At 41.5% G+C, this 21560-nt stretch overlaps 1 protein-coding gene across 1 annotated transcript in view; it reads left to right on the top strand.

Annotated features, from left to right (window-relative positions):
* Positions 1-21560, top strand: part of KCNG2 (potassium voltage-gated channel modifier subfamily G member 2) — a 130289-nt gene that overhangs the window by 104412 nt on the left and 4317 nt on the right. The window lies entirely within an intron of this gene.

Here is a 21560-nt window from a genome sequence, read left to right as displayed (position 1 = left end):
ATTCCATAAATGGGGTACAACCACCGAAAAGGCCCTCTCCCTAATAGTCACCCAGATTGGTACATATGGGGCAAGGTGCTCACCCAAGTAACCCAATCCCAAGACATTTGGGGCTTTGATGGTTAAAACCAACACTTAGAATTGGGCCCGGAAATGGACTGGGAGCCAGTGCAGCTGACAAAGCACTTTCGTAAGATGCTTAAAACGTCCAGCCCCAGTTAATAATTTTGCCGTCCTGTTTTGTACCAGCTGCAGTTTCCCGGACCATTTTCAAAGGCAGCCCCATAGACAAGCAGTAATCTAAGTGAGAGTTTACCAGACTATGAGTAACTGTGGCCAAGCTATCTCTGTCCAGGTAAGGTCGCAGTTGGCGTATCAGCTGGAGCTGATAAAAGGCGCTCTGAACCACAGAGGCCCCTTGAGCCTCTAGCAACAGTGCTGGATCAAAGAGCACTCCCAAACTGTGAACCTGGTCCTTCGGGGGGAGTGTAACCCCATCTAGAACAGGCTGAACATCATTCACCCAGGCAACCACTGATCAGCAGTACTTCTGTCTTGTCTGGATTGAGTCTCAGATTGTTCGCCCTCATCCAGTCCTAGATACAAATAGGACTTTTTTCTTCATCTTGTCACTAAAAATGGCATGAGGAGCTGGTGAGTCTGTATCTAATCCCATATAAATTCATAGTATTCCTGATTAGTGCAGCATTTCCTTTCCCCTTTGTATGAAAGTTAGAGCATCATTACAGTGATACAAACTTTCCTGTAATTTGGACAAGTATCTCACAATTTAACAGATATCTCATCATGTCTTCCAGTATGGCCCATTCTTCTGCTTCTATATCAGCATCCTTTTCTCCTGTTCTCTTTTAAAACTGGTTTTGTATATAAACATCCATTCACTGTCACCACTAATTGTTGCTGCTAATTGTCTCTTTTGGAGGGGGAGAGGGTGGTGTTTCTGACCCTGCTACTTTGCGGTCCCACAAACATATCTCCAATTTTTCCCTGCTGTTTGCCCATCACATCAAAGTTATTAATGTCTGTTTTGGTTTTTCCTCTAACTGCACATATTCAGTATTATTTACAAGAATCCTATAACCACAGTCCCAAGAAGGGAAGCCTAATTGCTGGACTTGTTTGTGCTTTTCTCTGAACTGTGGTGTATATATCATTTGTACTAAATTATCTATAGACATTATTGTAATGATTTCATTCTCCTAACAATACCCCTCAGCTGCCTTCTAAGTAATTCTTTCATTTTTGTGAATGCCTCCTTGTGAAATGAAATGTGTATTGGATATTCGGGACAATTTCTTCCCACATTTATTTCTGTCGGTATGTGGAATTGAAGGCTTTGGAAAAGCCCTTTTTCTTTTTTTTTCTTTTGAGAGACTGAAGTGCTATATAGTTCTATAAGTATTTGGAGCTGGGGAAATATTTTCCTTAGGAGGCCAAATCCTTCATGACTTTGGGTTAGGGTATGTTAGTCTCATAGGAAAAGGAGCAACTTCAGGAGGCATTTCCATTTCTCAAAATTAAATGGCTCCCTGTTTTCAAACAGCCTTCACAATGTCCTCTGAAAATTAAGAGTTCTCAATCCCTGGAAATCTCAGTTTGTGCTACTTTCCCCTCCCTGTTTCTGTTTTGGATAGCTTAATGAGGACATCTCTACAGCAGTTTAATTATTGTGTCTTCCTCCAGAGAATCTGGAAACTGTAGTTTTGTGAGGGTACCAAAACGTTCTTATTAAGAAATTATGTAGCCCCTTCCAAGTCTACACTTTATAGTACCTATAGAGTACTATAGAGTATAGAGTACTATACTGAAGATCAGGTTCATAGTCTGGGAGTGCTCCTGAATCCCAAACTCTCCCTGGTTTCTCAGGTTGAGGCTGTGGCCAGCAGTGCTTTTTATCAGCTTTGGCTAATACGCCAGATACACCCATTTCTGGAGACAAATGACATTAAAACGGTGGTACACATGCTGGTAACCTCTAGGCACTCTACGTGGGGCTGCCTTTGTACGTAGTTCGGAAACTACAATTGGTACAGAATGCAGCAGCCAAATTGGTCTCTGAGTTTATCCAAAGAGACCATATAACACTGATTCTAACTGCATTGGGTGCTGCTGTGTTTCCGAACAAAATACAAAGTGCTGGTTATTACCTATAAAGCCCTTAAAGGCTTAGGTCCAGGGTACTTAAGAGAGTGCCTTATCTGTCGTGAACCCTGTTGCCTATTAAGATCATCTGGAGAGGTCTGGTTATGGTTGCCACAAACTTGTTTACGGCAGCAAACAATCTGCCTGGGGCCTGGGCCTTCTCTGTGGCTGCCCCAGGGCTTTGGAATGTGCTCCCTGAAGACGTACCTGTTTTCCCAGGCTTTTAGCTGAATTTTAAATTTTAATGTGTTTTTCTCTATTGTGATTTTATCTGTATTTATGAATTTTAAATGTTTTATATTTTATATTATGTTTTAATTTGTACACCACCTAGAGATTTCTATATTAAGTGGTATAAAAATTAAAAAAAACTAACAAACAAACAGAATATTGTGTGCTATGGGAGAATGACTATTGTTCATGCTGAAAAGCAGTATATAAATATTAATAATCATGAGTGACATAATGAGGAAAATTACTCAAAGTAGTCCCATTGAAAATAAAAGATTAGGTTAGGCAATGAGTAACTTGTCAGCCATGATTATCAATATTTATATACTGCTTTTCAACACGAACAAGTTCCCGAAGCGGTTTACATAGCCCAAGGGGAGGGGGGCGGAATGGTTTCCCATCCCCAAAAGCTTTACAGTCTGAAAAGAAGACACCAGCAACAACCACTAGAGGGATGCTACGCTATGCTGAGCTGAATAGGAATAATTGCTCTCCCCCTACTAAATATAAGAGAGCTGCCTCTTTAGCTCTTTTCTTAAATACATTTAATTTGATTTAACTGTTTAATATAGATATGCCTCAAGTTATATAATAAAGACTGAATCTTCCTGGCAGACTAATTCAGATTTATGTACCAGTTAGCATTTAAAATGAAATTTAGGAGAAGGCCCAGGATTCTAATGTGATGATTAGTTAGCTTTGGCCAGATCCATTGCTTTAGCAAAGAGACTGGATGATTGATTCTCATTGGTATTATGAAAATGCATACGTGCCATGATATGTCAGATTAACAAAATTAGATTAACAAATTAGATTGAATTCTAATAAGAATTTAAGCATTAATTTCCACACAAACTAGCTCCCTTATATGCAGTATCTACTTTTTTGCTGAAAGATATATCATTTTTGTACTTTTGCAGATATCTGCTTCTTCAAGTATTAGTAAATCTCTTTATTGCACAAATGGGGTGGTCGGGGACAGACACCTGTGATTTTGAAAGAGTAGATATTTGCAAAGGAGCCAAAGGAGCTTCCCCCCATCAACCCTGATATAAAAATAATAATGTTATATTAATTATTATCATTATTTTTCATTATTATTTATTTAATGTATATACCGCCTGAGTCCAAATAGTGATGTGTAAACAGATTCGACATTGAACCGTTTCAGTTCAATTGTTCGGGGTTGAACTGAACCACCCACCGGCCTCCTTGCCTCCCAGACCAGCCCATTCGGACGGCTCTTCAGCCCATTTGGGCCTTCCCCCTCTGGTGCGGCGGCCATTTTGGAGGCCGCCACGCCTGTGCAATCAGCCTCTGCATGGCCTGGCATGACCAGGCCAAACGGGCCGGTTTGGGAGGCAAGGAGGCCAGCGGGGAGGGGAAATCCCCACAGACACACACACCCTGCCACCTAGAGCAAGTCCCCCAAAGGGGTTAAGTTCTAAAAATACATATATAATTTTTAAAAATAGTGAATCCCCCCCCAGACCGAACCAAACTGGGGGGGGGTGGGTTTCCAAGGGCGTGCCGAACCGAACTGGCCCATTCTGGGTCTGGTTCAAGTCCTGTTCAGACTCGAACCGAACCAGGCCAGTTGGTTCCATGCACACCCCTAACTCCAAAGGCTCTAGGCAGTTCACACACACAAAAAGACAAAATAAAACAAACTGTTAAAACAACAATTAAAATATTCAAAGATTACTAAAAGCCCAGCTAAACAAATGCATCTTAAGGGCTCTTTTAAAAGCTGGTAAAGATGTTAAACCACGCATAGTTATAGGGAATGCATTCCACAGCCCAGGGGTGACTACAGAGGAGGCCCGCTCCTGAGTCACCGCCAGACGATCTGGTGGTGTCAGGAGACGGACCTCTCTTGATGACCTTAGTGTGCGGTGGGGATCATGCAGAAGAAAGTGTTCTCCCAAGGAATTCAGCCCTAAGCTATTAGGGCTTTAAAGGTAATTACCAGCACTTTGTATTTTGTCTGGAAGCCTATTGGCAGCCAATGCAGTTGTTTTAAAACAGGCATAATATGGTCTCTCTGAGAAATCCCAGAGATCAACCTAGCCGCTGCATTTTGGACCAACTGAAGTTTCCAAACTACATGCAAAGGCAGCCCCAAATAGAGAGCATTGCAGTCGTCAAGCCTAGAGGTTACCCGAGAGTGCACCACAGTTCTGAGATCATTATTGTCAAGGAACATTGATAGAAAGTGCTCCTGGTCATAGCCTCAATTTGAGAAGCCAGATTGAGGCCTGGGTCCAGAAGCACTCCCAAGCTACATGCCTGTTGCTTTGGGGAGAGTGCAACCCCATCCAGAACAGGAAGATCTATCACATCCCTCAAAGTATGACCCCTTACCATTAGTACCTCTCTCTTGTTTGGATTCAGCTTCAATTTATTATCCCTCATCCAGTCCATTACTGCCTGTAAGCAGGCATTGGGGGAGGGGGAGAGATTATGCCATTTCTTGATGATGATGTTATGGAGAAATAGATTTGAGTGTCATCAGCATATTGGTAACACCCTGCTCCAGATCTGATGATCTCACCCAGCAGTTTCATGTAGATGTTAAAAAGCATCGGAGACAGGATGGAGCCTAATCTGAGAGACACCAACAATAGCTCTCATTTCAGAGAGCAACTATGTCCTTAGTGACACTATCTGGAATCTACCAGAGAGATAGGTACAGAACCATGCAAAGCAGTACCACCTATTCCCAAATCCCCCAAACGATCCAGGAGGATATCATGGTCGAAAGCCACAGAGGGGTCAAGTCAAGTCTTCCTCCACATATGCTCTAGCCTTCTCCCTTGCCGCTTCAGCTCCTGTAGAGACCTAATTTTCAAAATAATGGATACTGAAAGCTTATGTGTGGGTGTCACCTCTGATAGTCATAGTATTAAGTTTGTCTCCTCTGATTCATCACAGTACCAATTTCAGAACGATGGTGTTTTTTAACAGTAACAGCAGGACGATCTTTGTCCCATTTCTGGGTGAGTCTTGTTCAAAGAACATACAGTTGGACCTCATTATCTGTGGATTCATGTATCCTCGGTCAGAAAAAAGACACCCAACCTCAGCATACGCAAAAAAAGTGGGAGGACATGCCAACCTCATGTATCTGCAGCCCAAAGGTGGCCAGAAATGACCACAGAGGTCATTTCCAGCTGCTATTTTCTTTGATGGAGCCACAAAATGGCTCCTGTCTTTGTAAAAGAAAATAGGGGGGAATGCTGATTTCCGGCCAATTTGGGGGCATAGCAGAGCATGGTAAGAAGCTCCCCTTGTGAAATTCAACTGATTTTGGGCCGGCCAGGAACCTAACCCCCACAATTCCATAGGATTCTATTCCTCAATATTCATGGTTTCCATATTCGTGGCTGCAGCCCGGAACGGAACCCGTGCAAATATCAATGTTCTCCTTTAATGCTTTCTGTAGTTTGAAAGAATGTTGCCTTGTATTGTGGGTCCTGACCTTTCACTTTTAGAATTATACACATGGCAACTGAAGATGAATAAGATAGATGATGGAACTTTAGGGCAGAGAAGGATCTCTTTTTGAAAATGTGTCTCATCTATGAATTTCAAAGTTCATAATTCATGTATAAACCGAAGGCTGTTTTAATTTTCCAGACCAGCAATCACTTGACAAAAAAGTCAGACCACTACCATCCACAACACTTTAGTCAAACTCTGCTGTACAATTCTCTCATACAATTCTCTCCTTTGAATGGAATTTGCTTGTAGCTACTTCTCCCTGTGTTTGCTCATGGAGACTTATTAATTGCCTGTGCTCTTGCTACTCCTGGTGCGAGGAAAGGGCATTTAGTACTGCAGTGGTTATGTTCTGGTGTTTTGAAGAATCAAGCAATAGGAAGTAAAAAAAATCAGTTATAATATGCATGTCCACAGAGTTCACTGAATTCTGATATTTTTCTGAACAGTATCTTACAGATTTCATCTTACAGATTTCACAGACACAAGACATATAAGAGGTATTCATCTTCTGTATACATACCCTTTTCTCACAAATTTATCTTGTGGCTTTAAAGCAATTTATAGTCCCACCCATTTCAATGGAAGGACAAGCGCATACTTACATCATATCCATTTAAACCAGGGAGTCTTAAAAATGCTTAACCATTGGATGATGCTCAGTTCTTTGGAGGGGCATGTGTATTCTTTGTATACACCATAGTGGCAGGTCATGGAGTCTCATGTTTGTTTGAGTACATTTCTAAACCGCCCCATTAAAAAAAGTCCGGTTCACAACATCAGGTTATATACTTCATTAACTGCAAAACGGGTAATCTCATTCATGGTTGGTAACCAAGAGTAAACGGTTTATTTATCATACCAAGGCGGGGGGACTTCTGATCACTATAACACATCTAACAATATCCCTGTTGTTTCTAGGAAACATATAAACAGGAATACAGTGTTGTAGAATAGTTACCAATGCTGCAATAAGCTCACTATAGAGAAACATGCATGTGTGAAATAATTTTTGAAATTAATACTATGCAGAGAACACAGCAGGGAAAGGTGAAAGCTGTTCTAGGAGGAGTTAAAGAAGAAGCTGCCAAAAATGAACAGAAAATACTCACTGGCTGACATGAGCAAAATTATTCAAAGTAGTCCCACTGAAATTAAAACGACAAGTTAGACATTGCCTAACTTGTCCATTTAAGTTCAGTGAGACTACTTTGAGTAATTTTCCTTCTATTTTGAGTAATTTTCCTACCACTGGGTAGTTTGAGAGTCATTTGTTATCAAGATATATCACAATCCTCTTTAAAGGGGAAAAAACCCACAATAAAAATACATACTCGATAGACAGAATCTGCAGGGCCAAATCCTCATGAAGTAGAATAAATGATCATTTGAGCATTCTACAGGTGAATGACTTGACTTAGCTTGAGCATGTGATGCTCACTATTAAAATGTAAGATGTTGCACAGAGAAGCTCAAGCAGAGTCCTGCTTGCACAACTGGGCTGTCCTGACTCCCCTCTGCAGCCCCTCGCATTCCCTGAAAAGCTGCTCCTAAAGGTCAAGGGGCCTTCCACAGTAGCATGGCTGCAGCTGGGGAGGAAAACCAAGGGCCCGCCACCATGTGCAAGCAGAAGTGCCTTAAAGTCGGTGTCGACTCCTGGCACCCACAGAGCCCTGTGGTTGTCTTTGGTAGAATACAGGAGGGGTTTGCCATTGCCATCTCCTGTGCAGCACGAGAGGATGCCTTGGGCTCATGCAAAAATGCTCTTTAGAATGCAATCTGTATGATCAAAAATATCTAGGAATTGTGTGTGGTCAATTTCTATGTCAAAATTTAAACATCTTGATCCTTGTGAGAAGCGCTGAGGAGATGACTCTGTCAGACTTTGGGTAACTATAGATTACCATATTATTGCACATTTTCCTACACCATCTGATGTGTGGTAAAAATGTCCTTACCAGTTTGGATGACTGATACAGACCCCAAGGTAGGTTGTACTAAATGTACAGTTATAAATAAGAGTTGTAGATTATGATCTTAAATTTCTTCACATTGCAACAGTAAGCTTAGACCACGGATGTGCTTTTGTACAAGGCATGTTCATTTCAGTGGATTTTGTATAGGAACAGCTCTTGCTGACTTGTGCCTGTTGCTGGTGTCTCCCCTCGCCACCAGTATTTCAACCTTGAGTTGTATTTGTGGAATCAAACAAATACTGGGGGTGGGGGATCTTCAGGGGGTGGGGGATTAAAAATAAACAGACTCAATCCAATCTGTTCCTTTTCTTTCTCCAACTATAGCCAGTCACATGTCGCCGAAAAAAATTTGATTCATTCGTGTACTCTTTAACGTGTCGTACATGTGAGCTGTGTATAGTTAGAGAAAAAACACTCATAGTTGAAGCACTTCTGGTGAATGTGCTTCAGTAATCCTTAGGCAGCAAATGCTGTCAAGGCAGCTACCAGATGAATAAAATAGATAGTCCAAGGCCCATGGTAATAATAAGCCAGTGTCAATATGTAATATCTTTAAAGTAAGACATTAACATAATGAATGGTAGCAAGCAAAGGGGGCAAATCATTACTTCATCAAAGACATTATGAACCGCTTATTAATATGCTAATAGAAAAGCAATACTAAGAATGAATGGTGCATCCTTTTATCTATGTTCTGGTATTCTGCTGTCAAGAGTTCATGAGTTTTGTCATCATATTCTCTATAAGGGTGCCCCGATGCAGAATCTCATTCATAGTCACAGAGCAGCAACACCCATTAGCTAGTGCTCTCCTGGGTGGTAAAAGTGCGAGTGGGGGTGGGAGCATGTCTCCTTTGGCTTTCCAGGCCAATAATGGGAATCCTCTATTGCTACAGATTAGGAGATGGTTGAGCACATCTCAGTGCTTGTAAGCAGCCTGTAGTCAGTCACCTGCCTGCTTCCCCTGTGGAAAGAACAATGGCTTCCATTGCACAGTCTTCCAAGTGCTACTTTGCACAGCAGGTATCTAATTAAACATACTTACCTGTCTGTTTTTACTGGATCCATTTATCTTTTGATATACTAGATTAACATTTTTCTTTTTTAATTTTGCCTTGTCTGCATATATTTTAGAAGTATTGTTTATAGCTAACTAAATAATGTGACAAATAAGTAGAATTTCAAAGTTAAGGGTGTAAATTAACAGATGACACCCCAGATAATCCACCACTCCCATTTTTATTATGAGACCAGTGGATTTTTTTTCATAAGTTAGCGGCTATGCTTTATGTAATCAGTAGGGTTACTTCTGTGCAAAGCTGGAAAATGCTTTTATCTGTACTCAACTTACAAAGTGAAAAAGTCAAGCAGTTAAGGAGTTTTTAATAAGAGTATGCAATTCAGTAGCCTTGAATGGAAGGCCAAGTTGGAAGGGAAAGAGAATCATAAACACGAAATTTAATCATCATGAGTCATACAGAGTGCCTGATATACTGTTAGATCTTTTTGGCTTGAACGTATGCACACGTTCCACTTTTTCCCCATTCCTGTTTTCTGCAGCAGCCAGTGTGGAAAAGTGATTTTTTTTTAATAATTGGGAATAAGAAACCTTATTTCAAAAAGCAAGCACAACATGAGCACAACACGAGCACAACACAAAAAGCTATTTCAGCATAGTGGCTTATGTTTATAATCTACATTTTGCTGTAAGTAAATAAAACAGCTCCAGGCATCTGTTTAGGATGCTAAAATGCCAGAACCATCTTCTGTGTCCAAGTAAGTAATATGAACATGTGAAGTTGCCTTCTGCAGAATCAGACCCTTGAGCCATCCTGCCATAAAATCAGCTGAATATGTTCTCATCTCTCAATAGCTTTGAGGAAGTGGGCAGCCACATTTTGAACCAGATATACAGTATTGTTCATGTTGTTGTCTTTATGGGTTAAGGATGTGCAGAACTGGTTTGAAACTTGTAGATCTTCTGTACAGAGAGTTTCTTCCCCTACCAAGAGTGGGCAGATTACCTTCTCTTTTAATAGAGGCAGCACCTCCCTCTCTCTAAGTGGAGCATTTAGTCTTCGCCAGCAGCCTACCAAGCTCAGGCCAGCTGGCCCTGACCAGCCAGAATGGGCAAAGATCCAAACAGCATGCAAGAGCCCTCACAATCCCAAACACTTTGTCTTTATCATCAAGGGAAGTGAAGCTGAATTGATCCAAGCAACTGCTGTAAGAGAGCTCAGGAGAGGAGATTTCTTTGTCTGCCCCAAGCTACAGCAGAAGTGCACAGCTAAGGGAGCAATGCTAATTAATATTGTCTGGAGACGTGGAGTTAAAGCTCCAAATAAAGTAGTTTATTTGGGAAATCCGTCAGGGCGCTAGATTAAGACCTATCATGCCTCACCCTTAGCTTCATACAGGAAGTGGGGGAAGGTAGAAGAAGGAAGTCTGTCTCTCCAGGTGAGGGAATTAAACCTGAGACTAACAAAGGGGAAGCAGAGTCGAGAAAGCATGGTCAGAGAGGGAATGCCCTTACTGGCTGTCTCTCCCCCTAATGCCCCTAGTGGTCAATAGGGTTGCTGGTGCTAAGAGTCGATGCCATGCAGGAGTTGTATCTCCAGCAACTGTGACAAGTGGGAATTCCCAGAACCTCTGACACAGACACTGTACAAACGGTCACAAATGTATTGGACTCTCTTTGAGCAACTTGATCAGCAAAAAATCAAGCCAAAGCATCACAGCAAGTTATAGATATTTCTCCTTCCAACAGTTTGTCTTTTAGGAACAATCACCTCCTCACTACCTAGAATAGCTTAGACCGAGAAGATTATGCTAATGCAACAGTGGTGAAGGTAAAGTGTGCCGTCAAGTTGATTTCAACTCCTGGTGCCCACAGAGCCCTGTGGTTTTAGAGGAGGATAATATCTTCACTGTCACCGCCACTACCATCTTATCAGCTTGCAGGATGTGTTTGGTCAGACTCAGAATGTCTTCCCTCACCTGTGCTCAAAACGTACCCATTTCATAGCTCACAGCTGTTCAATAGACCAAGGAGCTCAGGTTCTGTGAGACTGGGGGAGAGGGCATTTGAGAGCAAGTCTTTTGATTCCTCCAGTCAAGCTCTTGTTGCATGAGCTGATTAGGGAATCTCCCCTTATATCTCCCATAGCATTCTGGAAAGCAATTGGATCATAAGTATCTGGAAGGAGATCTTTCTAATATGTCCTTCACCCTTGAAGGCAGGACTAACCACATCCATCTAACTTAATTATATAATAATTGTTTCCTGAATTGACCTAATTTCAGAAACACCAGATCACCAGGGCCCTGTCCAGTGTGGACCAGTAAATCCAATAGGTAATATTTCATTTGTGTAGGAACCATGATAAACTGAGACACTCCCATGGTTTCCAAAGCGACTAGAGCACACTGCACCAGACAAGACAGCCTCAGCATAAATGTTGAAGTCCTGCATTACCATGAATCTAGAGGACTTCAAGTCCACTTCTGCCAGTTCAGGCAGAGAGTCTAGTGGGCAACTAGGTAGTCGGTACTGCTGGCACAAACTGTTCCCAGTATCAAACATAAGATACACACTACCATACCTGTGACTTGAGGTTGGTGCTGGACAGAGTACCTGCTTGTACAAGCTGGGCTGATCCATCTCAACCAGTTGGCTCTCAGTAATAAATTTCAGGTCAACTTGGTATCCACTGTAAAATCATGTAGAAGTTATGTATTTTTCCATAGCCTGCCATTAATTAGAATCAAAGTCAATGCAGCATAATTGGGTAATGCAAACCTTGCATCAATCAAATTAGGAGTAAGATCAGCTAAAGACAGAACCCTAAGTTGTGTATCTTCTTGTTCATCCAATTTAATCTCCCACCACCATACTTCTTTTGCCCCAATACCACTTTGGTTGAAATCCAAAGGCTCTCAATTCCTTCCAACTTGCTTGACACATTAAAGTAAAATATCATTATCTAATATACCACAGTTGTTTCATTACCAGACAATTCTGTCAGGCAGAACACCCCTTACCCCATCTATAATTCTCCTAGTAAATGGCTGGCCCCATCCTCATGCCTCTCCCAAAAACCACACCAAAAAAGTGCCACTTTGATGGCATGATGCCAATGGTGCTGTCTCCACAACTGGCTGGGTCTTTGATAGGGCTGGGCTAGGTTAGAACAGCTGCTTCCTCCAGTGGTAGCAGCAGCAGAGGGAAAGTTACTCCAGTGTTCATGCCTTCTTGTAGTTCTTGCCTCTAGTTGTCTTCCTTATGTTGTTCCTCCATGGGACTTGTGCAATCCACAAAGCTCAAGGCTTTAAAAAACAATCACAAGGAGCCATGACTGCAGCGGAAACACCATTCAGAGAGAAGGATTAGAAGAGTGGGGCCAAGGGAGAAGAGGGGGGCTTAGGGCAGTAGAGAAGGGATGAGGGCAGTGGTCTTGGAAAGATGGGACTAAAAGGTGACAAAGATGGATGTAGGATGCAAATCACAACAGCAGGAGGCAAGGCTATCGAATGGAGCTTTTTTAGTGAAGCCAATGTAGGGGTCAGTGTCTGTCACTGGAATTGAATCAAGTTCCCTGCCCATTCTGAAAACTTAAATCTGACTGTTGGTTTTAGACTATAACATGAGTGTGTATTTTATTTCCATGTGGTTCTGACAGCATTCCATGAAAATGATCAGGCTTAAACAGGAGCGAGCCCTGCATCAATTATCAAAGACATTTGATCATACTGTGACTGAAAATCTGGCCCTTAGAAAATTTGGTCATTAGTTGAGTGCTGTAAGTATATTAGCCTAGATGTAACTGGCAAGGAGCCGGGAGACAGATAGGCTGCTCTTTGTATTACATTGACCAACTTAACTATATAAAGATTTATATCATCTCATTTGTTCCAATGGTGCAAATTGACCTAAAGGAATGGAATGTCAAGAATACATTTCTGTAAAAATCACTATAAGGATTAGAACAACACAGAAATGAAATGAAAACCTTTTTTTTAAAAACCGCACACTTGGGATAAGTGACTGCCTCTGTTATTTTGTCAGGTTCTAAAGATTTCCAAACCCTTTACCCCATTATTAAAGGGATGGAATCCCACCTTTAGAGTTATCTCCACTCACCCACCCAACATCAGTGCAGGTTTCCTGCCTGTTTCCCCTTTGCTGTGAGTCATTCAAATACTTCCAACCAGGTTGTGGTAACTATCAGGTCAGTTCCCCTTCTTGTGTCTGTCTTTGATAGACTTTCAGTATTGCTGAGTTCTTCACCTGTTCTGCTTTGCTAAATCATACCCTAACAAATGAGAAATGCCAGAGTATCTTTCAGTCTTTAGCATCTTACAGAATCAAGTTTTAGGACTTTTGCACCCAGCCAAGGTTTTGAATAATAAAGAGGATTTTCTTTTCAAAGTGTATACAGTTCTCACATCTGCCCTCAGTATTTATTATTCTTCTGTTATGGGAATATCATATTTTGCAGCCCTCTGCTATATTTTATTGCTGAGAACATACAATTCTTCCTTTATTGTTCATCCATTGTTTATAGAATTGTGGTAAGAAATGTGACCACATGTGTGTCATTGGCCACCATCGGATATTTGTGTCAGTAGTGACAAGCTGTACTACTCGATCCCCTGTGCCTCTCTCTCTCTCACACACACACCCCAAACCATCCCTCTGATATACCTCACTGTGAAAAAAGTCAAAATTTACCAAGTACAAGTTTTAATTCATTGGTTTTAATAACTTTTTTCCTTCTCACAATGCTTAAATAATTTCCTTTAATTTGCCTTGGAGATTAGGAACATAGGAAGCTGCCATATACCGAGTCAGACCATAGGCCCACCTAGCTAAGTATTGTCTACGCAGACTGGCAGGGGCTTCTCCAAGGTTGCAGGCAGGAATCTCTCTCAGCCGTATCTTGGAGATGCCAGGGAGGGAACTTGGAATCTTCTGCTCTTTCCATAGCAGCTCCATCTCCTAAGGGGACTATCTTGCAGTGCTCACACATCAAGTCTCCCATTTATATGCAACCAGGGTGGACCCTGCTTAGCTAAGGGAACAATCCATGCTTGCTACCACTAAACCAGCTCTCATCTTGAGATTGTGTACTTCCCTACTGTACTGCTCTACTGTACTGCCTCTGCTTGACATTGAGTAGGGATGTGCACGGAACCAGCAACTGCCAGTTTGAAGGTGGGGGCGGGATAGCTCTAAGGACAGGGGAGGGCGCTCTTATACCCCCTTCCCACCTGTGTTTCCCCCACCAATGCTGTGCTTTAAAATGGTCCTGCAGGGCAGCGTACCTTCTTGCCGTCCTGGTGCATGGTGGACTGGAAGTGCCCAGTGTGTGTATGTGCACACAATGTGCACTTTCAGCCTTGTGGGTATCTTGTATCCAGGCATGTATATGCTTTGCCTGATCATATGGAAAAGCTAGAGATTCCAGCAGTATGGAAGCTACTATACCACACTGCAACCATTCTAAGAAAATAACAGTCCTAACATTTTAGGTAAGTGCGTGCTTCATAAGCAGTGTTAAGAAAACTACTGCAAATTTCTGTCCCTTAAATGTGGTGCTAGGACTAGAAGATGAGGAGGAAAAGAGCCTCAGCCAACATTGGCACAGAAGGATGCTCCAAAGCCAAAACTAGCTCTAATTGTATATTTTCAATCAAAATGATTGGTTGCTGCTTCATTCCATGCAGTAGGTCATTCATGAGCCAGATGACTCACTTGAAACAGACTGTCTCTAAGAGAAATGTCAAACTTCTTGTTCACTGGCAGGAAGCATGGCCCAAACATTCACACAGCAACTCCCATCCTTCCTGCTTCAGCAAGCACTTCAGTCCTGGACACAAATAGAAAACACAAAGCAACCTCAAACACTTGATCATCCTGCGATGGGAAACCTGATTCTATTAGATGAGAGCAGTCTTGAACAGTAAGGCTGAAGTGTGGCTGGCTGCACAGTACTGAAGTCCATGAGCACAAATGTTTTCTGAGGTGGGTTTGTTGGCTATAATCACCATAGTCCTCTCTTTTACAGTCACAGGTTCTTTTTTCTGCTTCGTAATAATACTCTTAGCTTAGTTCACAAATCAATTGCTGCAGCCACACCAACATGTGTCAAATTTCATTTCACTTTGGGCCAGAAATAATCTTTTCATGTTTTCTCATACATGTGGAATTGCCTCTCATTTTCAAAAAAACCAATTCTATCAAATCTGTGTATCTTTACAACTTCTTGTAAAAGTGCTGCAGGGAATTGAAATGATAGTGGTGGTCATCCCCCATGTGAGCACTTTTGAGGCACTGCTCATCACAACAGTGGGGGTGTGGGGGACAAAAAATATTTTTGAAAGTTGTCCCATTCAAAGATTGTGGGGCTGCTAGGTTCTGAGATTATGATTTTTTAAAGCGAATACTTGTAGGCAAGATGGGCAGTTGTCTAGGTGTTTTCAATTATGCACATTCACACAGAATTAATTTTAAAAAATTAAAAGGGGAAGATTCCACTAGTGAAGGTAGAAATGAGAGACAATGGTAACAAAGAAAGGTAATGTGATGCTTTGAGCTATGTGACTCATGCAAAAAGCCAGAACCTTTTAATAAGATGCATATTTTGCAGGCCAAAAACTAAGATGTAGAGCACACACAGTAACAGATCACAGTATACTGTGATGATGGTATGCCTTCCTTCATGTGCATATCAGCAACAGATTGTGCAAACCATCCGATTATATAGACACATTCCTGCATTACATGGCACAGTTAGATTGGGCAGAAGCAGAATATACAGCAGAATCAGTTTTATTTTTGTAATAACTGCAGTTCTATTTATTATGAAGCAACTAAGGACACCTCACTCTTTGGGATCTAAACTGATCCTAAACTGATCTTGAGTGTGTATATATCAGCACTGTCTTGCTGCTCCCAACATCACTGCTGTTCAGGACTCGGTGGTTTGCTCAAATGGATTAAAAGGATTCTTTGCTGCTGTGTCATGTGTTATTGGCTCTTGTGTTCCTGCTCAGATGGAGAATATTAAGTGGCTTAAAACTAATCAGGATTAAATATAACCACTGTGGTGGGGGGGAGAATGCAAAGAGAAGGAATGTGGATTTTTTTTTTTAAATTGCTTTATTTATTTCATTTATATACTGCCCATCCAAAAATGGCTCAGGGCAGATCACAATCTAAAATAAAACCAGTTAAAATATTAACATAAAACTCACTTTAAAACTATTAAAACTATCATCAAAATATTATTACAAGCCAGGCTAAAAAGATGAGACTTTATGTCTCTTGAAAGCCTCTAAGAATGAAAAGCCTCATACCCACGGGAAGTGTATTCCACAACCTAGGGCTTTAAAATTATAACAAAAACAGTATATAAAATACATATTTTAAAACTATGACTAGATTTATTTATTTTTACATTTATATCCCACTCTTGTTTATCATCATAATAACCCTGTGAAGTAGGTTAGCCTGAGAGAGAAGTGACTGGCCCAGAGCCACCCATTGGGTTTCATTGTTGAATGGAGATTTGATCTCAAGCCTCTCTGGTCCTAATCCAACACTCTAACCACTATCACACACTGGCTGTCATATATATATATTTACACAAGTGTTGACATTTCAGATTGGATATACTATGTTTATGCTTACTGTGTGTTGCTTATTCCCTTGTGTATACATAGTTTTGCACAGACTCATATACATACCTTGTAGACTCATCCTCCACATTCTTTCTTCAGAAAGTACTGTGCCTGCTGCACCAAGCAGTTGTCTTCCTCATGATGGTGCAGCAGCACAAGATGGCGAAATGAGGAAGCCATGATCTACCATACCCTAAAAAGATATTGATATCTGCTATCTCTGATAACAAAGAGCCAATTGGGTGCCTTTCTGTTAACCTATTATTAACCAATTACATGTTTATGTATTCATATATTGCAGTGCCACCCCACCCCACCCCACCCCACCCCACCCCACCAAAAAAAAAAAACAACCCACCTGAATAAAATGACAATTTCTCTTACAGGTAAGAATTTATAAAACAAGCAAACAAACAAACAAACCAAAAGCTAAATTGTATTAAGTAAGTAAATATAAATTTTATGACTTAGGGAAAGGAAGACAACTTACATTTGACAAATATGTGACACTTTTCATTCCTAGGCTTCTTGGGCTTGTGAGATTAATTGGCAGTTCATGAAGTAAAAGAAGCAAACAGTAGCATGCTTCAGCCCTGATTTTAAACACACCAGTGGAGAGTTTTATGTAGCCTATTCACAATGTCAGCACTGCTGAGCATATTTTCACAAGACACCAAGGCTGGGATACACAATGGCCTGCATCCAAAGTAAGAGCTACATGTCACGAATGTTCCTACACATGCAAGGAGAAGATTTTGGTGATCTCTCCTTCCCTCTACAGTTGCCTGTGCCTTCTGGAAATTTGTCCCTGAAGGTCCCACAACCAAAAATCACCCCCTTCCCAGTGTGTGCCTGCAGAAGTGTTCCCCATATGCAACTTTTACTTTGGATGCAGGCCAGAGTTCTTTCTTTACCAGAGCTCACAAGCAAACCACAATACAGGGCTATTTTTTCATGTTCCTCTGAAATGCGACAGTCACAGTTTACACTTAGGCCAGGATGATTTCCAGCATTCCTTCTATAGACTAAAGTGGTAATGTGAATACTTGACAGCAGAACTGAGAATAATGTAATATGTGAACTGAACCTTCAGTCAGAATCATAAGCTTTTTTCATATGATGAATAGTTATTTATTGAATTTTTATTCCTCTCTTCCTCCAAGAAGCCCAGAGTGGCATGCATGCTTGAGTTTATCCTCACAACAACCATGTGAGGTAGGTGAGGCTTAGGTCTAAGTGACTGGCCTGGGGTCACCCAGTGAATTTCATGACTGAATGGGGATTTGAACTTGGGTCTCCCCGTCCTACTCCAACACTCTAACCACTATACTATGCTGGCTCAAATCCAGGGACAATCAAAGAGGGGAGTGGGACTGCAGTAGCAGGCCCACTCGGCAACAGGTTTATATAGAGCAGGACTGCTCAAGTTTGGCCCTCCTGCAGATGTTGGCCTACAACTCCCATAATTCCTGACTATTGGCCACTGTGGCTGAGGACTATGGGAGCTGTAGTCCAAAAATAGCTGGGGGGGGGGCTAAGCTGAGCAGGCCTGGTATAGAGGCATACATATGTACATAGGTAGCATCTTCCGCGCAATATCAGAAAAGGCAGGGTCCCCAGTCATGTGTACAATTATACATTCACATCTTCTGAATGCAAGTAGGTGGACGTCAGGGCTCCTCACCATCCTCCTATGTGTGAATTGGTCACTGGAAAAAGGACTACAGCCATCTTCTGTCAAGGCAAAGGAGACTATGGCACCAGCTGAAACCATAAACACCTGCTCACCCATATCCTGAAGACCCCTGTTCTCTTGGGTAGTAACTCCTTGCCACTCTCCAGCTGTTTGCTCTGTCATTTGTCTGTGGAGGACTCAGACAAGGACAGTGATATGCAACCACTCCTGGAAGCTACAGAGCAGACAACTGGAGACTGGGGCTACTGCTACAGAGGCTGCCTTAGGACTCCACTTGTTCCCTCACCCCCATCTTAGAACCACCTATTTTTTAATTCCCTGTGATAGCACCACCAAGCTGCAACATACTGACTGACCCTGTGTTCACAGGACATATATCCATGAAGATTTGAAGCAAATACTGTCAGCCAGCTAGAAGAGAGACTGCCCCATCCACTGCACAAATGGCTGGCAGTGGTAATTTGTAACGCCTGAAGCTGCTCTGAGTTGATGCCATTTTTTATTTTCCTTAATTGTATGAAACATAGATCTCTTTAATTAATGTATTATTGATGTGCAATAATGATAAGAAATCCCAAATCAGTGTTCGGATTGTCAGAGCCTTCCTCCTTGAATTTCTCCTACCCATTTTGTCAATGCCAACAAGGAGCTGAGCCAATTCGGTTTGCATAGCTGCTTTCCACACTATTCCATTGCCATGGAAAAATTAGAAGATCACAGACAGTCATTATCAAAATTTCTGAGGCAAAGTCAGCCTCCAACAATCTAAAAAGGGTCAAGATTAGCCCCATGAAGGAGGCTGCGATTTGTAGTAGCGAAAACAAATAGAAAGCAAAATGATAGCCATGAACTCCAATAACACCGCCTTTTCTTTTTTCAGTTTTCTCAGTGGTTTCCTTGGCAATGCAGGAGTTTTTCTCAAAGAGAGGCTGCAGTTGGCCTTGTGACTGCAAACTGTAAATCCTAATGAAAGTTATCGGAAGGAAATTATTATTATTTATTTTATTTATTCGATTTCAATACCGCCCTTCCAAAAATGGCCCAGGGTGGTTTACACAGAGAACTAAACATGGCATGCTCTCACCACCTAGTGGCCTCAGGCTGCCAAACTCCCAGCTCCCCTTATTCCCTTCTTAGGGAACACAGACAAGCATAAAAACAGAGCGATGGGCAAGACATGCATTGACTATATCATCTGTAAATGAAAGTGCAGTTCAAACGATCAATCCCATACGCTGGTAGTAATGAATGAGTTCAGTCATTTTTCACTTTCTTAACCAGTATTTTCACCACCCATGATTAGGACAATTAAGTTCACAATAACAACTAGAGTAATCTGTTCTCCATAAGCAAAAGGTATTCAAAGACCTGGAGAAGTATTTGTAAATATATAAATAGTGAATGTTATGTATTATAATTTTGACATTTTAATATCTCAATTTTAAATACTCTACAGTCTGATACTCTACCTGGCACCTGATATGCTGATCATGTATACATTAATACATACAATTTTATGTTGAGTTTCTTGTGCCATAGTTGTGACATAGCTATCTGCAATATGAGGCAGGTCCATAGTGCTGTGCTCCTCCTATCTATTGCAAAACATTGCTGACAATTATTAGGTGTCTAAAGTTGTTTCAAGATATCTGGTCTTGTGGTGGCTGAAACATCTTTAATAGCCCTATTAAACAATATTTATTCTGTGCAAAGCTTCAGAGCCTATTTGGCTTTCACTTGCTTCAGTCCAAACTGGACCAAACAGTGTGCTCCCCCTCCCCACTCCTAAACTTACTTACAGGGCAGGAGGCAGTGGCTAACACCTTAACTCACCCTGTAGGCATGCAGCCTTTCTATTCATTTATAATATTTTTATCCCATTCCTCTAGTGCAATAATGCTCGGTACGGCTCACAAAGACGACAAAACAGATAAAACCATATAGCATTCAGTTAAAATTGACTTTCTCTCTCTGTTGTAATGCTAGATCTCTGAGTTGCCCAATGAAGTAGATTGGCAGTAGACCAAGTACTTCCTCACACAACAACTAATTAATGGGTGGTATTCATTACCACAGGATATGAGGATGGCCACTAGCTTAGACGGCTTTAAAAAGGGAAAGAACGTGTCTCTCAGTGGCATTTAGGCATGATAGCTAAATGGAACATCCATGTGCAGAGTATGTCGCTGAATACCAGTTGTCGGCAGGGAGGTTTGTTGGAAGGTTTTAAATAGAATTTATTTCAAAGAAAAGTAGGACATACTATTTGAAATATAAATGGGATGGGGTACTGCTTTTGTTCTGGAATGGATAGGAGCCAAACAAGCTGAAACTTAATCCAGATAAGACGGGAGTACTCTGGGTTGGTAAGACTGATCATCCAAGTAGTGAGGTAAATCTGGTCTCAGATGAGGTCACACTTCCCCTGAAAGTCCACAGTTTGGGAGTGTTTCTGTTGCCACTGGGTGCTGTTTCTGTCCATGCCAGTGGTGTGCGGAGGTGCTTTTTACTAGCTACAGTTGGTACACCATAGACTTCAATAAGTCGGACCTCACCTCAGTCATTCATGCTTTGGCAACATCCAAAGCATTGGATTACTGCAATGTGCTCTATGTGGGGCTGCTCTTGAAGACAGGTTTGGAAGCTTCAGCTGGTCCAGACTGCTGCTGCATGGGTGCAAGTCGCTTCATGAGTGTCACACCCATCCTGAGGCAGCTTCATTGGTTACCAGTCCATTTCTGAGGTAGATTAAAGTTGGTCTTGACCTATAAAGCGCTACACGGCTTGGGGCCTGAGTACCAGTTGGACCTCATTCGCCCATATGAACCTGCGAGGGCCCTCCACTCGGCATCTCAGGCCCTGCTCATGGCCCCGCCACTAACAGAGATCTGGTTAGTGGGGACTAGAGACAGGGCCTTTTCAATTGTGGCCCCTCAGCTTGGAATGCTCTCCCTGAAGAGCTTCGCCATGCTCCCTCCCTTGGTGGTTTTTTAAAAAAAACTATTTAAAACATATTTTTAAAGAGATTTCTGAATGTTTTGTCTGCTGCTTATATCTGGTAGTTCTTTAGTTTTCAGTTTCTAGCTTTCTATTAATAATTTCTTTTAATTTGAAACTTTTAACATTTATAATCTTAAATGTGGTTTTAGTCTGGTCTTCAACTTGTTCAACTTTATTGATGTTTTATTGATGTTGTGAGCCACAGTAGTGCACTGGAGGATCAGGGTATAAATATCTTTAATAATAAAATTATTATTATTATTTGTGACCTGCTGTGAGCTTTCCAGAAGCATATGGTTGGCCAGCTGGGAG

This window comes from Hemicordylus capensis, chromosome 4 (genome assembly GCF_027244095.1).
Source record: "Hemicordylus capensis ecotype Gifberg chromosome 4, rHemCap1.1.pri, whole genome shotgun sequence".
NCBI classification, from domain to species: Eukaryota; Metazoa; Chordata; class Lepidosauria; order Squamata; family Cordylidae; genus Hemicordylus; species Hemicordylus capensis.
Note: the sequence above shows the minus strand (reverse complement) of the source record. Positions and strands in the feature narration are given on the sequence as shown.